Genomic DNA, 16,181 nt, shown 5'->3' on the forward strand with positions numbered 1-16,181 from the left:
TGAGGGATTCAGATTCACCTTGGAGGGACTGTATCCTTCTTGATAGATGCGCCATCGTTTCATCCTGTTGACCATGTTGAGCCTTCTGTGCTTTGAGCTCTTCTTGTAGAAAGAGCATTTCAACGCCATGGCTGGATTCAGGCCTATGCAGCTTTTCGTCGGTTGCCTCCAGCTGTTGTGCTTCTCTTGAACCCTTCTCAAACCTGCAATCCTTTAAAGATGATTCTAAGCCTTCATGTTCTTTTTCAACAAGGCTCACTTTTTCAAGAAGTCCACATTTTGCCTCAATAAGTCCAGCAAGATTTAGAGCCAGCCTTTTTTCTCTTCCCACGTAAAGCCTGCTACGAACCGACTGAAAACCTCTCCAGAAAAGTGAGAGAACAGCAAAAAATCCAAGAGCTGTACACATCACCAACTCCCAAGGAAAGCCATAAGGAAGATGGACTGGCTTCATGTCTTCGGACAATGCTGCCACAACCCTGGGTGCTTCTTCCAGAACCACCCACTATTATGGCTGAGAGGCCATCACGCCAAGACAGCTTTGGCTCTTGCCACCACAATCACAGCCTGCCCGGGCAGGCCAACACAGGCTGTGGACACTCAGGTGTTTGGTCAGGAACTCCAACCTGCACCAGGCAACGGAGCAGACCACTGTGATCGCCTTCAGGGGCTGAGCGTATGGTGGGTGGTGGGCGTATGGCGGTGGGAGCCATGATCAAAGGCTCCCAGGAGCCTTGTTGTGCTCAACTGCCCATCAGGGGAGTCTTGTCCGCTTCCCTACCCGGTGCATCCTCAAGTGCCACACGTTTAGGTCCCTCCCACTCCAGCCAGAGAGAATTCCTCTCCATGCCACCCACCCCTTGATTTGGTTTAGGCCAGGCCAAGGCGGGGTTAGTAGGAAGATTCCATCCAGTCATAATAACATTCAGTTTGATGTCACTCAAATTCTAAAGCTGACTAAACTGTTCAAACAGCTTTTATGGCCTATATTGGTCTTTGTGTCCCTTGCCTTTTGTTTGAGTGACTCAGTCCTTTCCCTGCCCTTGTGCTCTCCCTATTTCCTACCTTCCTTCCTTTCTTCCTGGTTTTTCTCCTTTTCTTCTTCCTTCTTTTCTACCTCCCTCCATCCCTCCAACTTTGCCTTCCTCCCTTCCAACTTTCTCTCTCCCTTCCCTTCCTTTTCTTTTCTTGCCAGTGTTTGGGGTGAAAGTCCATGGCAGGCCAGCCCCAAGCTAGGCAAGGTCACTGCCACTGAGCTACAACATCCCCAGACCTGCTGCCACTTCCTATGCAATTAATTTGAATTATCTCTAAAGAGAAACTCTCACATTAGTCTACTTTCAAAGTAATTTCCGAAGAGTTGCTAACATGGGCATAAATCAGTTATGACAAGTCATTTTGAAAAGCACGGCACAGCTAATGTTCCTCAAAAGAAGGAGTTGAAAACTTTAGTTGGTTTTCAGGTCAGCATTTCTAGACTAGTGCAAACCCTCCTAATCCTGATCTCTCCTTAGTCCTATGATTTCTTTAAGTGTCCCCTTTGCTCCTGTTCATGGAGTCATGTGTACAGAAATTATACCTGGTTCTATTGAACTCTACTTAATTCTTTCTCACCTCTGTGCTCCTTTTGCCAAGTCACTCCTCAACACTTACTGTAACCCTTTCAATTTTTTGTCCATTTTCATTTAAAAAACTCTTTCAAAAATTGAACCATTTCGCATGCAGATACAGTCTTCTTGATCTGCTATTAATCCCCCACTACTGACATTGTAAGTTATTGAAATGTACACTTCCAGACCGTTTTCAGATTTTTGATTTCTGTATATCTATCTGTCTATCTATTTACAAACATAACATGGTATTCTGAAAGTATCGTTCTGCTTTTGGAGCTCTACATTGTGTTTTTCAGAAGCAGGCCTATTACACAGAGATGAATCCATGTTACCTAGATTGAGTTCAAACCGGAATGTGCACTCTGATTCCCATTATATTGTTCTACCTACTAATGGACAGTTCAGTTATATCCAGACCTCACCACCTCCCCCATTAAGTAAAACCCTTGTGAAGAGACATGTAGATGCCTTTATGAACATATTGATAATTTTTCATGGCAGTGTTTTCCAAAAACCAGTTAGTAAAATCAATTTATTCGTTTGCAGCCTGAAATTACCTTCATTCCAGTTTACTGGTATAAGAACCGCAGTGTATCAGCAACAATTCTCCAATAGTAGTTCAGGCAGTAGTCATTCTAGATAACAATCAGTGCCGGATCCTCCATGTAATTTACACAGCCCATGACAGGGGACATCCGTCCACTCGTTTAGAACAACTGATGTTTTACGCTGGCCATTTAGGTTTATTTAAAGGAGTGGTTAGAAAACAGGTGAGACAGACTGATTAGATTCAGTATGTATGTTGGCTTTGTTTTTCTAGGCCTGAATTTTTCACATTTCAATTAATTGTAGGTTAAGTATCAGGCAGATTCTTCACTGGGCTTCAAATGTGATAAAGTTGCTACTTATTTTTAAGAAGGCCGTTGCAATCCTGCATTTATTTTACACCTCAGTGCTTGTTTTACACACAAGCACACACGCCCACACACCACACACATCAACAAACACACAAACACATAATTAGAGCACATTTAACACTCAAATAAAGCTTAACCTACTAATTCATAACTAGGGTATTTTTTTAATAAGTATTGTGTCTTGGTCTCTACTGGGGAAACATTGTTCAATGTGAGTTCTCTGGTTTGTTGTAGGGCACTGAATGTTCACTTGTTGGCAATGATATAGAAATGGGGAGTAAGAGTTTAAAAGTTTTTACAGTAGGTAGGCAGAGTCAGAGTATGGAATCTAAGAATAAGAAATTGGGGAATTTCCTCTTTGTTTCTTCATTTCAATCTCCTAATAATTCATGTATATTTTCCAAAAGGCTCCCAGAAAACAAGGACTAGGTCAATCCACATATCAGTGAACCATAGCAGAATGCGATTCTGAATTTCATATAAACAGTCATAAAATCAAAAAGACAGGTGCTGGGGTTTTGGCTCAGCACTAGAGTGCCGGCTTCACACTTTCAAAGGTCCTGAGTTGGATCCCCAACACCATGTGTGAAAGGAATGAATGAACCAATGCATGAGTGTATGATGAATGAAGTAAAGGTATAAGGAGGAGGAGGAAGAGGAGGAGGAGGAGGAGAAATAGAAGAAGATGATGAGTAATTTGACAGAAGGGGAAAAGGGGAGGAGAGTGAGTTTAAAGTGTGGTTTCCAATTCCCAAACGTTAAATTACAGCAGACGGGATAGAGAGAGAAGATGGGAGGGCAGGAGAGGGGGGATAGTAGAGGCCAGAAAAGGTAGCAGAATACAACAGTTACTAATATGGCATTTTGTAAAAACGTGGATGTGTAAACAATGTGATTGTGCAATCTGAATATGGGGTCCAAATGGGAGTTCATAACTCACTTGAATCTAATGTAGGAAATATGGTATCTCAAGAGCTATGTAAGGTTTTAAGCAACCAATATAAAAAAGAGGTCTTCATTTTTCTTTGTAGTTGAGATCTCCTGTTTCCGTGACAGGTTTAGTTGTGTTCTCTCCTTTAGTCCTCCCATGCTCTAGTTATTCTGATATGGAAAAACTAGGTGAAATGCCCAACCAGTCTCTAAATCAGTGACACTTTTTCATTAAGCCTAAAGTCACTTTACATTTGCTACAGTCATCCTAAATACACTTCTTTGTTGGGAGTTTAAAAGATATTTCCATCAGCTAGATTACAAGTACCTAGAACTCCCATTCTTGTTTATGTAAGAGTGGCTTCATCAGATTAAATGCTGTTCTCTGGAATGACATAAAATAGGAATAATTTACTCGTAAGATTCCTACGTAAACCATCTTTATTTACAAAATAGTATCTTAAGAATTATTGTTTCATTGAGCTTCAATTGGAGCCAAAGTATAGTCAATTACTGAAGTAAAAGCAGTTACTTAAAAACTAAAAATGAGAGATAAGTCAAATTACATTTGAAGAGAGAGCAACAGCATGAGGTTTCTTGTTTGGTTCTGGATGTTGAGTAACAGGCTCATTTGCAGGTGGAAGGAACCCTTCAGGGAACTCACTTGTACTTTCAGAATGGGGGTGTAGAGGGCTGAATTCCAGCTCTTGGGGGAAGATTGTGAGGAAAACCCCCTGCCTGCATAGACACTTCGCATTGGAAATGGAGTGGGTGGCGGGTCAGGTGGAACATAATCTCCAGGTTCCCAGACAAGTTTCCTGGGAGAGGTGGAGGAAAAAAAAGGTCCTCTTCTCATGAACTGACTCCTTGGGTCAACTGGAAACAAGGCACCTCTGACTGGAGGGAAAGGTGCCAACACAGAGCCGGAGCCAGTGGCTTGGTTTTCAGCATGGAGAGGTGAATCAGGCACATCAGAGTCCAAAGGAGGCATATTAGGAATTCTGTGTTCTGATGGTCCCGATGCTCTACCACAATTTGAGTAAAACCTATCTTGCCTTTGTAGAGGAAGACGTGCATCAGAAGAATATGGTTGGCCTGGCGGAGGGATCATCAGCCTGCTGGCCTGTTCCCCTGGAGGAGAGAGGGGCCTAGTCTGAGAAGGTGCTCTCTGAAAATCAGTGAACTTATGACAGCTGGATTCTCTTCCTTTACTGCTAGTCGCATGGTCCAGAGGATTCTCCAGGGCCCCTTGACCCTCCTCCTCCTCCCACTGGAGTGAAAGGTGAGAGTGTGAGTGGACCACTCTTTTCCAAATGAGGAGGTCTCCTTTCAGATGAAGGGTGACCTAGTGGTGAGGGCCCATTTGGAGAAGGCTTTCTGCCCATTGCTGAGTTGGAAACATCCAGTGCATCATAGGGATCTTTTTCTACAAGTTCAAATCTAAGCTCCTTCTCAGTTAATTTTTGTCTGTTGCGTGCATTTTGTTTCCTGAAATAACTGAGGTTTCTTTCAGCAATCCGAGCTGCCAACTCACTAGCATGTGCTTCTTTCTCAGAGGAAATAATCTTCCCCAGACAGGAATGAATGGTACTCTGCAATTGTTCTTCAAGATATTGGGCTCTCTTTCGGTAGGTCTCCAGCTCTTTTATTGTATGGCTCATCTTTTCTTCGACTTTGGAAAGTTTCTCCTCTTGCTCCACCCGGTAGTTTTCCTCCACTCTTAATTTCCTGTGCAGTTTCATCATATTTTCTTGATAGCGTTCCATCATGACTTTGAAGTTCTTCTTTAGGGTCTTATTCTTACTTTGCAGCTGTGCATTTTCTGACTGCAAGGATGCCTGTTCAGTCTGCAGACTTTTAAGGTGTTCTGTAAGGTCTTCCGTGGTTTTCTCCATTTCAGATGAGAAAGTACATTTTTGAATTCTTCCTCCTTCCAAGATTTCTAAGGAGTCCTTTAGCTTATCACCATAAACCAGGTTCCTCAAAGCTCCTTTGGACTCATCCTCCAAGTGAGCACCAATTTCGGGTTCACTCGTCTTTCCCAGTTCCAGGTGACCACCATCCCGTTGAGCTCCCAGGCTTGGAGAAGATCTATCCTTCATCTTCAGCAAGCATTCACTCAGAGGCTCCATGTGATTTTCTGTGTCCCTTAAAACTTGTTCTCCAGCTACTTTAGAGTCCTCTAATATGATTTTTGCTTTATATTGGACACCTCCTTGTTCCCTCTGTGCTTCAGCTTCTCCTCGTATTGTTGTTCTCTGCGTTTGCGGAAGTAGGGATCCTTCATTCGAAACCTCTTTGATTGCCAGCTTCAGTTCTTCCTCATTCACTTGAAGGAGTCTCCAGTTTGTTTTAGCTTCAGCTATTTGTGATCTGAGGGATTCAGATTCACCTTGGAGGGACTGTATCCTTCTTGATAGATGCGCCATCGTTTCATCCTGTTGACCATGTTGAGCCTTCTGTGCTTTGAGCTCTTCTTGTAGAAAGAGCATTTCAACGCCATGGCTGGATTCAGGCCTATGCAGCTTTTCGTCGGTTGCCTCCAGCTGTTGTGCTTCTCTTGAACCCTTCTCAAACCTGCAATCCTTTAAAGATGATTCTAAGCCTTCATGTTCTTTTTCAACAAGGCTCACTTTTTCAAGAAGTCCACATTTTGCCTCAATAAGTCCAGCAAGATTTAGAGCCAGCCTTTTTTCTCTTCCCACGTAAAGCCTGCTATGAAGCGACTGAAAAACTCTCCAGAAAAGTGAGACAACAGCAAAAAATCCAAGAGCTGTACACATCACCAACTCGCAAGGAAAGCCATAAGGAAGATGGCCTGGCTTCATGTCTTCGGACAATGCTGCCACAACCCTGGGTGCTTCTTCCAGAACCACCCACTATTATGGCTGAGAGGCCATCACGCCAAGACAGCTTTGGCTCTTGCCACCACAATCACAGCCTGCCCGGGCAGGCCAACACAGGCTGTGGACACTCAGGTGTTTGGTCAGGAACTCCAACCTGCACCAGGCAACGGAGCAGACCACTGTGATCGCCTTCAGGGGCTGAGCGTATGGTGGGTGGTGGGCGTATGGCGGTGGGAGCCATGATCAAAGGCTCCCAGGAGCCTTGTTGTGCTCAACTGCCCATCAGGGGAGTCTTGTCCGCTTCCCTACCCGGTGCATCCTCAAGTGCCACACGTTTAGGTCCCTCCCACTCCAGCCAGAGAGAATTCCTCTCCATGCCACCCACCCCTTGATTTGGTTTAGGCCAGGCCAAGGCGGGGTTAGTAGGAAGATTCCATCCAGTCATAATAACATTCAGTTTGATGTCACTCAAATTCTAAAGCTGACTAAACTGTTCAAACAGCTTTTATGGCCTATATTGGTCTTTGTGTCCCTTGCCTTTTGTTTGAGTGACTCAGTCCTTTCCCTGCCCTTGTGCTCTCCCTATTTCCTACCTTCCTTCCTTTCTTCCTGGTTTTTCTCCTTTTCTTCTTCCTTCTTTTCTACCTCCCTCCATCCCTCCAACTTTGCCTTCCTCCCTTCCAACTTTCTCTCTCCCTTCCCTTCCTTTTCTTTTCTTGCCAGTGTTTGGGGTGAAAGTCCATGGCAGGCCAGCCCCAAGCTAGGCAAGGTCACTGCCACTGAGCTACAACATCCCCAGACCTGCTGCCACTTCCTATGCAATTAATTTGAATTATCTCTAAAGAGAAACTCTCACATTAGTCTACTTTCAAAGTAATTTCCGAAGAGTTGCTAACATGGGCATAAATCAGTTATGACAAGTCATTTTGAAAAGCACGGCACAGCTAATGTTCCTCAAAAGAAGGAGTTGAAAACTTTAGTTGGTTTTCAGGTCAGCATTTCTAGACTAGTGCAAACCCTCCTAATCCTGATCTCTCCTTAGTCCTATGATTTCTTTAAGTGTCCCCTTTGCTCCTGTTCATGGAGTCATGTGTACAGAAATTATACCTGGTTCTATTGAACTCTACTTAATTCTTTCTCACCTCTGTGCTCCTTTTGCCAAGTCACTCCTCAACACTTACTGTAACCCTTTCAATTTTTTGTCCATTTTCATTTAAAAAACTCTTTCAAAAATTGAACCATTTCGCATGCAGATACAGTCTTCTTGATCTGCTATTAATCCCCCACTACTGACATTGTAAGTTATTGAAATGTACACTTCCAGACCGTTTTCAGATTTTTGATTTCTGTATATCTATCTGTCTATCTATTTACAAACATAACATGGTATTCTGAAAGTATCGTTCTGCTTTTGGAGCTCTACATTGTGTTTTTCAGAAGCAGGCCTATTACACAGAGATGAATCCATGTTACCTAGATTGAGTTCAAACCGGAATGTGCACTCTGATTCCCATTATATTGTTCTACCTACTAATGGACAGTTCAGTTATATCCAGACCTCACCACCTCCCCCATTAAGTAAAACCCTTGTGAAGAGACATGTAGATGCCTTTATGAACATATTGATAATTTTTCATGGCAGTGTTTTCCAAAAACCAGTTAGTAAAATCAATTTATTCGTTTGCAGCCTGAAATTACCTTCATTCCAGTTTACTGGTATAAGAACCGCAGTGTATCAGCAACAATTCTCCAATAGTAGTTCAGGCAGTAGTCATTCTAGATAACAATCAGTGCCGGATCCTCCATGTAATTTACACAGCCCATGACAGGGGACATCCGTCCACTCGTTTAGAACAACTGATGTTTTACGCTGGCCATTTAGGTTTATTTAAAGGAGTGGTTAGAAAACAGGTGAGACAGACTGATTAGATTCAGTATGTATGTTGGCTTTGTTTTTCTAGGCCTGAATTTTTCACATTTCAATTAATTGTAAGTTAAGTATCAGGCAGATTCTTCACTGGGCTTCAAATGTGATAAAGTTGCTACTTATTTTTAAGAAGGCCGTTGCAATCCTGCATTTATTTTACACCTCAGTGCTTGTTTTACACACAAGCACACACGCCCACACACCACACACATCAACAAACACACAAACACATAATTAGAGCACATTTAACACTCAAATAAAGCTTAACCTACTAATTCATAACTAGGGTATTTTTTTAATAAGTATTGTGTCTTGGTCTCTACTGGGGAAACATTGTTCAATGTGAGTTCTCTGGTTTGTTGTAGGGCACTGAATGTTCACTTGTTGGCAATGATATAGAAATGGGGAGTAAGAGTTTAAAAGTTTTTACAGTAGGTAGGCAGAGTCAGAGTATGGAATCTAAGAATAAGAAATTGGGGAATTTCCTCTTTGTTTCTTCATTTCAATCTCCTAATAATTCATGTATATTTTCCAAAAGGCTCCCAGAAAACAAGGACTAGGTCAATCCACATATCAGTGAACCATAGCAGAATGCGATTCTGAATTTCATATAAACAGTCATAAAATCAAAAAGACAGGTGCTGGGGTTTTGGCTCAGCACTAGAGTGCCGGCTTCACACTTTCAAAGGTCCTGAGTTGGATCCCCAACACCATGTGTGAAAGGAATGAATGAACCAATGCATGAGTGTATGATGAATGAAGTAAAGGTATAAGGAGGAGGAGGAAGAGGAGGAGGAGGAGGAGAAATAGAAGAAGATGATGAGTAATTTGACAGAAGGGGAAAAGGGGAGGAGAGTGAGTTTAAAGTGTGGTTTCCAATTCCCAAACGTTAAATTACAGCAGACGGGATAGAGAGAGAAGATGGGAGGGCAGGAGAGGGGGGATAGTAGAGGCCAGAAAAGGTAGCAGAATACAACAGTTACTAATATGGCATTTTGTAAAAACGTGGATGTGTAAACAATGTGATTGTGCAATCTGAATATGGGGTCCAAATGGGAGTTCATAACTCACTTGAATCTAATGTAGGAAATATGGTATCTCAAGAGCTATGTAAGGTTTTAAGCAACCAATATAAAAAAGAGGTCTTCATTTTTCTTTGTAGTTGAGATCTCCTGTTTCCGTGACAGGTTTAGTTGTGTTCTCTCCTTTAGTCCTCCCATGCTCTAGTTATTCTGATATGGAAAAACTAGGTGAAATGCCCAACCAGTCTCTAAATCAGTGACACTTTTTCATTAAGCCTAAAGTCACTTTACATTTGCTACAGTCATCCTAAATACACTTCTTTGTTGGGAGTTTAAAAGATATTTCCATCAGCTAGATTACAAGTACCTAGAACTCCCATTCTTGTTTATGTAAGAGTGGCTTCATCAGATTAAATGCTGTTCTCTGGAATGACATAAAATAGGAATAATTTACTCGTAAGATTCCTACGTAAACCATCTTTATTTACAAAATAGTATCTTAAGAATTATTGTTTCATTGAGCTTCAATTGGAGCCAAAGTATAGTCAATTACTGAAGTAAAAGCAGTTACTTAAAAACTAAAAATGAGAGATAAGTCAAATTACATTTGAAGAGAGAGCAACAGCATGAGGTTTCTTGTTTGGTTCTGGATGTTGAGTAACAGGCTCATTTGCAGGTGGAAGGAACCCTTCAGGGAACTCACTTGTACTTTCAGAATGGGGGTGTAGAGGGCTGAATTCCAGCTCTTGGGGGAAGATTGTGAGGAAAACCCCCTGCCTGCATAGACACTTCGCATTGGAAATGGAGTGGGTGGCGGGTCAGGTGGAACATAATCTCCAGGTTCCCAGACAAGTTTCCTGGGAGAGGTGGAGGAAAAAAAAGGTCCTCTTCTCATGAACTGACTCCTTGGGTCAACTGGAAACAAGGCACCTCTGACTGGAGGGAAAGGTGCCAACACAGAGCCGGAGCCAGTTGCTTGGTTTTCAGCATGGAGAGGTGAATCAGGCACATCAGAGTCCAAAGGAGGCATATTAGGAATTCTGTGTTCTGATGGTCCCAATGCTCTACCACAATTTGAGTAAAACCTATCTTGCCTTTGTAGAGGAAGACGTGCATCAGAAGAATATGGTTGGCCTGGCGGAGGGATCATCAGCCTGCTGGCCTGTTCCCCTGGAGGAGAGAGGGGCCTAGTCTGAGAAGGTGCTCTCTGAAAATCAGTGAACTTATGACAGCTGGATTCTCTTCCTTTACTGCTAGTCGCATGGTCCAGAGGATTCTCCAGGGCCCCTTGACCCTCCTCCTCCTCCCACTGGAGTGAAAGGTGAGAGTGTGAGTGGACCACTCTTTTCCAAATGAGGAGGTCTCCTTTCAGATGAAGGGTGACCTATTGGTGAGGGCCCATTTGGAGAAGGCTTTCTGCCCATTGCTGAGTTGGAAACATCCAGTGCATCATAGGGATCTTTTTCTACAAGTTCAAATCTAAGCTCCTTCTCAGTTAATTTTTGTCTGTTGCGTGCATTTTGTTTCCTGAAATAACTGAGGTTTCTTTCAGCAATCCGAGCTGCCAACTCACTAGCATGTGCTTCTTTCTCAGAGGAAATAATCTTCCCCAGACAGGAATGAATGGTACTCTGCAATTGTTCTTCAAGATATTGGGCTCTCTTTCGGTAGGTCTCCAGCTCTTTTATTGTATGGCTCATCTTTTCTTCGACTTTCGAAAGTTTCTCCTCTTGCTCCACCCGGTAGTTTTCCTCCACTCTTAATTTCCTGTGCAGTTTCATCATATTTTCTTGATAGCGTTCCATCATGACTTTGAAGTTCTTCTTTAGGGTCTTATTCTTACTTTGCAGCTGTGCATTTTCTGACTGCAAGGATGCCTGTTCAGTCTGCAGACTTTTAAGGTGTTCTGTAAGGTCTTCCGTGGTTTTCTCCATTTCAGATGAGAAAGTACATTTTTGAATTCTTCCTCCTTCCAAGATTTCTAAGGAGTCCTTTAGCTTATCACCATAAACCAGGTTCCTCAAAGCTCCTTTGGACTCATCCTCCAAGTGAGCACCAATTTCGGGTTCACTCGTCTTTCCCAGTTCCAGGTGACCACCATCCCGTTGAGCTCCCAGGCTTGGAGAAGATCTATCCTTCATCTTCAGCAAGCATTCACTCAGAGGCTCCATGTGATTTTCTGTGTCCCTTAAAACTTGTTCTCCAGCTACTTTAGAGTCCTCTAATATGATTTTTGCTTTATATTGGACACCTCCTTGTTCCCTCTGTGCTTCAGCTTCTCCTCGTATTGTTGTTCTCTGCGTTTGCGGAAGTAGGGATCCTTCATTCGAAACCTCTTTGATTGCCAGCTTCAGTTCTTCCTCATTCACTTGAAGGAGTCTCCAGTTTGTTTTAGCTTCAGCTATTTGTGATCTGAGGGATTCAGATTCACCTTGGAGGGACTGTATCCTTCTTGATAGATGCGCCATCGTTTCATCCTGTTGACCATGTTGAGCCTTCTGTGCTTTGAGCTCTTCTTGTAGAAAGAGCATTTCAACGCCATGGCTGGATTCAGGCCTATGCAGCTTTTCGTCGGTTGCCTCCAGCTGTTGTGCTTCTCTTGAACCCTTCTCAAACCTGCAATCCTTTAAAGATGATTCTAAGCCTTCATGTTCTTTTTCAACAAGGCTCACTTTTTCAAGAAGTCCACATTTTGCCTCAATAAGTCCAGCAAGATTTAGAGCCAGCCTTTTTTCTCTTCCCACGTAAAGCCTGCTATGAAGCGACTGAAAAACTCTCCAGAAAAGTGAGACAACAGCAAAAAATCCAAGAGCTGTACACATCACCAACTCGCAAGGAAAGCCATAAGGAAGATGGCCTGGCTTCATGTCTTCGGACAATGCTGCCACAACCCTGGGTGCTTCTTCCAGAACCACCCACTATTATGGCTGAGAGGCCATCACGCCAAGACAGCTTTGGCTCTTGCCACCACAATCACAGCCTGCCCGGGCAGGCCAACACAGGCTGTGGACACTCAGGTGTTTGGTCAGGAACTCCAACCTGCACCAGGCAACGGAGCAGACCACTGTGATCGCCTTCAGGGGCTGAGCGTATGGTGGGTGGTGGGCGTATGGCGGTGGGAGCCATGATCAAAGGCTCCCAGGAGCCTTGTTGTGCTCAACTGCCCATCAGGGGAGTCTTGTCCGCTTCCCTACCCGGTGCATCCTCAAGTGCCACAGGTTTAGGTCCCTCCCACTCCAGCCAGAGAGAATTCCTCTCCATGCCACCCACCCCTTGATTTGGTTTAGGCCAGGCCAAGGCGGGGTTAGTAGGAAGATTCCATCCAGTCATAATAACATTCAGTTTGATGTCACTCAAATTCTAAAGCTGACTAAACTGTTCAAACAGCTTTTATGGCCTATATTGGTCTTTGTGTCCCTTGCCTTTTGTTTGAGTGACTCAGTCCTTTCCCTGCCCTTGTGCTCTCCCTATTTCCTACCTTCCTTCCTTTCTTCCTGGTTTTTCTCCTTTTCTTCTTCCTTCTTTTCTACCTCCCTCCATCCCTCCAACTTTGCCTTCCTCCCTTCCAACTTTCTCTCTCCCTTCCCTTCCTTTTCTTTTCTTGCCAGTGTTTGGGGTGAAAGTCCATGGCAGGCCAGCCCCAAGCTAGGCAAGGTCACTGCCACTGAGCTACAACATCCCCAGACCTGCTGCCACTTCCTATGCAATTAATTTGAATTATCTCTAAAGAGAAACTCTCACATTAGTCTACTTTCAAAGTAATTTCCGAAGAGTTGCCAACATGGGCATAAATCAGTTATGACAAGTCATTTTGAAAAGCACGGCACAGCTAATGTTCCTCAAAAGAAGGAGTTGAAAACTTTAGTTGGTTTTCAGGTCAGCATTTCTAGACTAGTGCAAACCCTCCTAATCCTGATCTCTCCTTAGTCCTATGATTTCTTTAAGTGTCCCCTTTGCTCCTGTTCATGGAGTCATGTGTACAGAAATTATACCTGGTTCTATTGAACTCTACTTAATTCTTTCTCACCTCTGTGCTCCTTTTGCCAAGTCACTCCTCAACACTTACTGTAACCCTTTCAATTTTTTGTCCATTTTCATTTAAAAAACTCTTTCAAAAATTGAACCATTTCGCATGCAGATACAGTCTTCTTGATCTGCTATTAATCCCCCACTACTGACATTGTAAGTTATTGAAATGTACACTTCCAGACCGTTTTCAGATTTTTGATTTCTGTATATCTATCTGTCTATCTATTTACAAACATAACATGGTATTCTGAAAGTATCGTTCTGCTTTTGGAGCTCTACATTGTGTTTTTCAGAAGCAGGCCTATTACACAGAGATGAATCCATGTTACCTAGATTGAGTTCAAACCGGAATGTGCACTCTGATTCCCATTATATTGTTCTACCTACTAATGGACAGTTCAGTTATATCCAGACCTCACCACCTCCCCCATTAAGTAAAACCCTTGTGAAGAGACATGTAGATGCCTTTATGAACATATTGATAATTTTTCATGGCAGTGTTTTCCAAAAACCAGTTAGTAAAATCAATTTATTCGTTTGCAGCCTGAAATTACCTTCATTCCAGTTTACTGGTATAAGAACCGCAGTGTATCAGCAACAATTCTCCAATAGTAGTTCAGGCAGTAGTCATTCTAGATAACAATCAGTGCCGGATCCTCCATGTAATTTACACAGCCCATGACAGGGGACATCCGTCCACTCGTTTAGAACAACTGATGTTTTACGCTGGCCATTTAGGTTTATTTAAAGGAGTGGTTAGAAAACAGGTGAGACAGACTGATTAGATTCAGTATGTATGTTGGCTTTGTTTTTCTAGGCCTGAATTTTTCACATTTCAATTAATTGTAAGTTAAGTATCAGGCAGATTCTTCACTGGGCTTCAAATGTGATAAAGTTGCTACTTATTTTTAAGAAGGCCGTTGCAATCCTGCATTTATTTTACACCTCAGTGCTTGTTTTACACACAAGCACACACGCCCACACACCACACACATCAACAAACACACAAACACATAATTAGAGCACATTTAACACTCAAATAAAGCTTAACCTACTAATTCATAACTAGGGTATTTTTTTAATAAGTATTGTGTCTTGGTCTCTACTGGGGAAACATTGTTCAATGTGAGTTCTCTGGTTTGTTGTAGGGCACTGAATGTTCACTTGTTGGCAATGATATAGAAATGGGGAGTAAGAGTTTAAAAGTTTTTACAGTAGGTAGGCAGAGTCAGAGTATGGAATCTAAGAATAAGAAATTGGGGAATTTCCTCTTTGTTTCTTCATTTCAATCTCCTAATAATTCATGTATATTTTCCAAAAGGCTCCCAGAAAACAAGGACTAGGTCAATCCACATATCAGTGAACCATAGCAGAATGCGATTCTGAATTTCATATAAACAGTCATAAAATCAAAAAGACAGGTGCTGGGGTTTTGGCTCAGCACTAGAGTGCCGGCTTCACACTTTCAAAGGTCCTGAGTTGGATCCCCAACACCATGTGTGAAAGGAATGAATGAACCAATGCATGAGTGTATGATGAATGAAGTAAAGGTATAAGGAGGAGGAGGAAGAGGAGGAGGAGGAGGAGAAATAGAAGAAGATGATGAGTAATTTGACAGAAGGGGAAAAGGGGAGGAGAGTGAGTTTAAAGTGTGGTTTCCAATTCCCAAACGTTAAATTACAGCAGACGGGATAGAGAGAGAAGATGGGAGGGCAGGAGAGGGGGGATAGTAGAGGCCAGAAAAGGTAGCAGAATACAACAGTTACTAATATGGCATTTTGTAAAAACGTGGATGTGTAAACAATGTGATTGTGCAATCTGAATATGGGGTCCAAATGGGAGTTCATAACTCACTTGAATCTAATGTAGGAAATATGGTATCTCAAGAGCTATGTAAGGTTTTAAGCAACCAATATAAAAAAGAGGTCTTCATTTTTCTTTGTAGTTGAGATCTCCTGTTTCCGTGACAGGTTTAGTTGTGTTCTCTCCTTTAGTCCTCCCATGCTCTAGTTATTCTGATATGGAAAAACTAGGTGAAATGCCCAACCAGTCTCTAAATCAGTGACACTTTTTCATTAAGCCTAAAGTCACTTTACATTTGCTACAGTCATCCTAAATACACTTCTTTGTTGGGAGTTTAAAAGATATTTCCATCAGCTAGATTACAAGTACCTAGAACTCCCATTCTTGTTTATGTAAGAGTGGCTTCATCAGATTAAATGCTGTTCTCTGGAATGACATAAAATAGGAATAATTTACTCGTAAGATTCCTACGTAAACCATCTTTATTTACAAAATAGTATCTTAAGAATTATTGTTTCATTGAGCTTCAATTGGAGCCAAAGTATAGTCAATTACTGAAGTAAAAGCAGTTACTTAAAAACTAAAAATGAGAGATAAGTCAAATTACATTTGAAGAGAGAGCAACAGCATGAGGTTTCTTGTTTGGTTCTGGATGTTGAGTAACAGGCTCATTTGCAGGTGGAAGGAACCCTTCAGGGAACTCACTTGTACTTTCAGAATGGGGGTGTAGAGGGCTGAATTCCAGCTCTTGGGGGAAGATTGTGAGGAAAACCCCCTGCCTGCATAGACACTTCGCATTGGAAATGGAGTGGGTGGCGGGTCAGGTGGAACATAATCTCCAGGTTCCCAGACAAGTTTCCTGGGAGAGGTGGAGGAAAAAAAAGGTCCTCTTCTCATGAACTGACTCCTTGGGTCAACTGGAAACAAGGCACCTCTGACTGGAGGGAAAGGTGCCAACACAGAGCCAGAGCCAGTGGCTTGGTTTTCAGCATGGAGAGGTGAATCAGGCACATCAGAGTCCAAAGGAGGCATATTAGGAATTCTGTGTTCTGATGGTCCCGATGCTCTACCACAATTTGAGTAAAACCTATCTT

The sequence above is a fragment of the Callospermophilus lateralis genome, unplaced genomic scaffold (genome assembly GCF_048772815.1).
Source record: "Callospermophilus lateralis isolate mCalLat2 unplaced genomic scaffold, mCalLat2.hap1 Scaffold_73, whole genome shotgun sequence".
NCBI classification, from domain to species: domain Eukaryota; kingdom Metazoa; phylum Chordata; class Mammalia; order Rodentia; family Sciuridae; genus Callospermophilus; species Callospermophilus lateralis.